Source organism: Atta colombica, unplaced genomic scaffold (assembly GCF_001594045.1).
Source record: "Atta colombica isolate Treedump-2 unplaced genomic scaffold, Acol1.0 scaffold65, whole genome shotgun sequence".
NCBI classification, from domain to species: domain Eukaryota; kingdom Metazoa; phylum Arthropoda; class Insecta; order Hymenoptera; family Formicidae; genus Atta; species Atta colombica.
In genome coordinates this window covers 225323-229664 of record NW_017259556.1, presented here as the reverse complement: position 1 = coordinate 229664, position 4342 = coordinate 225323, and the positions used below count along the sequence as shown (strand labels likewise).

General features: G+C 30.4%; 1 protein-coding gene across 1 annotated transcript in view; it reads right to left on the bottom strand.

Moving 5' to 3' along the window:
• Positions 1–3887: 3887 nt before the first annotated feature.
• LOC108692194 (saccharopine dehydrogenase-like oxidoreductase) overlaps positions 3888–4342 on the bottom strand; it is a 30501-nt gene continuing 30046 nt past the window's right edge. Inside the window, exons 9-10 of the mRNA XM_018200353.1 lie at positions 4164–4290; positions 3888–4041 (exon numbers count right to left, since the gene is read on the bottom strand). The gene's annotated coding sequence lies outside the window, so the exon portion shown is untranslated. The remainder of the gene's footprint in view (positions 4042–4163; positions 4291–4342) is intronic.

The window sequence follows — 4342 nt, the reverse complement described above, 5'->3', positions numbered from 1 at the left end:
CCTCGTATCACTATTCACGTGAAATGATGAAGATACTCTTGGAGTAATATATAACAATAATTCATACATTGTGACATACTTATTTTTGTTTATCTTTACTCTGTTATCATTTTATTATTAGTTAAACATGGTTTAACACAGAGAAAAAAAGACATACATATGATTTTAACCCAAAACCCATTGTGAGTGGAACAAAAAGGCAATGATCCATCCTATTACAAGTTTGTTAATTTTTCTTTTAAGTTTAAATTAATATAGCCGCTTTTAATATGTTTAAATTAAAAAAGTTTTACAAAAATTTGGTTTTGTAATTATTTCTACGGATAAAAAGACATCTTATTTTGACGTTTTATTTTAATTTTTAATTTTTTAATATATTTTAAATATTTATCAATGTTTATTATTTTAATATTATATATTTTATTAAGGTTGAGCCAGAAAGCTTATAATCTAAGTGATTAATACAAGTTATAATATTAATTTTTTATACTTTTTATGTATCTTATGCTATGCTTATATGTCTTATAGTGAAAATTTTATTTTTAATATTTAAACAATTTAAAAATTTTATTTTTGGTTTTATATTGTACCTATAAGTTTTAAAGATTGTACTGCCCCATATATGGGACACTATGTGACAAATGGAACACTATGTGACAATAGCTATTTCTCAATTGCTTACAAAGATTAAAATTTGGAAAAATTACCAATTGTTCTTTGTTGAAAGAGGAATCTTTTCATCTTATAAAAATTGAAATATTCTTTTACTAGGAGAAGCGAAAAGAAAAAATCTTTCACAATGTGCCCCTACCCCCCTGTGCTCTTACCCTACTCAGGAGTCTTAAACGTATGCATTCAAATAGGTAAATTATATTTGTATGAAACAATTAATGATATAACTTTTGTTTATCATATATCGCTAACAAAGTTATGAATCTCCTACATATTTATTTTTTTAATTCATGCAATAATTAAGAAAATGAAAGAATAATTAATAACTGTAATTGAGAAAGTTTATTTTTTACAGTCATTGACCATTTACTGTAATTCATATATTATCCATTAAATAATTATTTTTCATAGATAAAATTACTATTTTGAGATGTTATATTAGGTGTATAATTTTGCTTCCGCCGTTTTTTTTCCGAAATTCGAGGCTTTATTGTAAAAAACTGGTTATACATTTATGATTCAAAGTATTGTCCATCGCTAGCCACTACTTTCTCTCATCTTTCAAGTAGCGTACGAATCCCGCGTCGAAAAAACTGGTCATCTTTTGAGGCTATCCACGAATCGATCCAATTTTTTACTGCTTCATAAGACCGGAAGTGCTGGTCAGCCAGGCCGTGTGCCATTGATCGAAACAAGTGATAGTTAGAGGGAGCAACATCTGGAGAATACGGCGGGTGGGGTAGGACTTCCCATTTCAACGTTTCCAAGTATGTCTTGACCATTTTCGTAACATGGGGTCGAGCATTGTCATGCTGCAAAATCACTTTATCGTGTCTCTCGTTGTATTGCGGCCGTTTGTCTTTCAATGCTCGGCTCAAACGCATCAATTGCGTTCGATACCGATCGCCTGTGATTGTTTCAGTCGGTTTTAACAATTCATAATACACTACGCCGAGCTGGTCCCACCAAATACAGAGCATGACCTTGGAGCCGTGAATATTCGGTTTGGCCGTCGACATGGAAGCATGGCCGGGAACTCCCCATGATTTTCTGCGCTTGGGATTATCATAATGAACCCATTTTTCGTCTCCAGTCACAATGCGATGCAGAAATCCCTTCCGTCTTTGCCTTTCAAGCAGCTGTTCACAAGCAAACAAACGCCGTTCAACATCTCTCGGCTTCAATTCGTACGGCACCCAATTTCCTTGCTTCTGAATCATTCCCATGGCTTTGAGGCGTTTTGAAATGGCTTGTTGAGTCACTCCCAATGATCGTGCCAATTCTTCTTGATTTTGACACGAGTCTTGCTCAAGTAATACCTCCAATTTTGCATCTTCGAAAACTTCTCTCTTCCATTGCTTTGCCGGTCTTCGACGTCAAAATCACCATTCTTGAAGCGTTGAAACCACTCACGTCACGTTCTTTCACTAATAGCGGCCTCACCAGAAGTATTTGAGAGCATTCGATGAGCTTCAGCCGCAGATTTCTTCATATTGAAGCAAAAAATTAAAACCTCCCGCAAATGACGAGAATTTAGCTCGTAAACTGATATTTTCAATCGAGAATAACTTTATGATGCAGACACAAATCGACTAATGTTTCTATGGGGTTATGTTGACAGATGCCCAAGTTTATTGTATGACGTCTATAATCTATTTATTTCGACCACCACTTACCGCTAAAGCCATCTAAGGAAAACGGCGGAAGCAAAGTTGTACACCTTATAATATTGTAGGTTTAATTTTTCATCAAAATGTCTAAAAGTCCTATGAAATACGCTTAAGAGGCACTTAACGATGCCGTTCATAAAGATATAGAACTAAATAAACCGACATGATATATGACGTACCTAACTAAATAAATACTTAAATTTTAAGTGTTAAGAAAAGATGAATCATTGAACATCAAAATAACATTGGATTCTTATCCTATACTTGGAATTTCATTATGATTTAATGAAATTCCATTTAAATTATTTCCTTTTCATTTTTTGAATTTTTTCTTCATTTTGATGGTTCATTTCAGAATGATTCAGAATTGTTAACATCGTCTTTATGTAATTGTTTAATATTCTTTTTTAAACAATTATATAAAGATAGTGTTACATACGTTAAAGAAAATTAATTAACAATTAATCGTTAGTCAAGAATTTAAAATGACAAAATTATATTCGCTTAGAAGAAAATAGTTATTGCGATATAGAATTCTTGTTATTTGAGACTTTGTAAGACTTCATATGAAAAACACGAAATTTCCAGATTCATGTATTTCTTGATTTCAGTCTTCGCAAGTCTGTTATAGAAACTTCTCGATATTTTATGTTACATGCCATTTCGTTATTATTTGCTTAATTGTAAAAATGTGACTTGTCTTGTACTTATCAAAGTCGTAATTATCGATGAAAATTAAAGTTATCTTGGAATTTTATATGTAAAAGTATATGTAAAAGTATTTTACTCATTTCAACAGCTGTCAGACCGTGTGTTTCTGCCCGAATATGGTATAGGATCACTTTACATGTCTTTTATGACTATGACCATTTACTGACTATCAAGAGAGAAAAGTTTTCATCGATTTTCACAAGTGTTTTAAAGTAATCTCGTCATTTCATTTCATCTAAATTGTCTTTATTTAAAAATACATAAATTAACATAAATTAACATGTCATTCTTCGTTTCTGATGTCACGATTCCAACATGGCCGCTACGACTAATCAGCCTTAATATATAGCAACATAACAATTACATTACAGTTTTATAACAATAACACAGCAAATTATTATTGAAATTGTTATATGACAATATATTATATATTTATGTTTAGGATATTTCTGATTTATGAGATCATTTATTCTTGTAAACAGATAGAGCGGACTGAATGAATTAGGAAGTCTTTTATCATTTTATAATTTTTTTATAATTTTTTCAATATTTTAGGAGATATTAATTTTTAAATATCACTGAATAAGCACGTATCAATGCAGACTATCACAAGTATACGCCCATTGGTAATCGCGCTTGTAAATGGTAAAGGAATTTTCGATTCAGTTTGGTTTGCTGTGCCAGCTCATAAAAGGCGATCCCGAGGATTAGATTGAGGACATCCTGTATAATTATATACAATTTTATATAATTTTATGTAACTAATATGAAATTACATAATTTTGTAAAACTTTTCTTCTCCCGGGCGGTGAAATAAAATAATCTTATACAAAATTAGAGAAGAAAGATATAATTTATAATAAAATAATAAAAAATTAAATTGATATAAAATAAATATGATATAAAATAAAATGTAAAATGTATCTTATGTATTTAAAACTTAAAAGATACCATACCAAAAAATAACTATAGATACAAGTATCTCCGCCTGTAAGAATCTAGGTAATGCACATAGGTACAGCTAAAGTATCTATTGTAGATACGTTCCAATACTGATAATAATAATACTCTGTTAAGTTAATAAATAATTGTGTCTACTTACGGCATGACGGATGGCATGAAAAGAATCTGCTCGAGAATAGTTTTGATATCAATTGTATAATAATTTGTCATTTTTTGCAAGATCAAATCTAAGAAATTTAATTTTTCATCTCTTATCACTATTGTAAAATTTAATCTGAAATGAAATTTATTAAATATATTTGGTGAAATATCAATGTTTTGTTTCT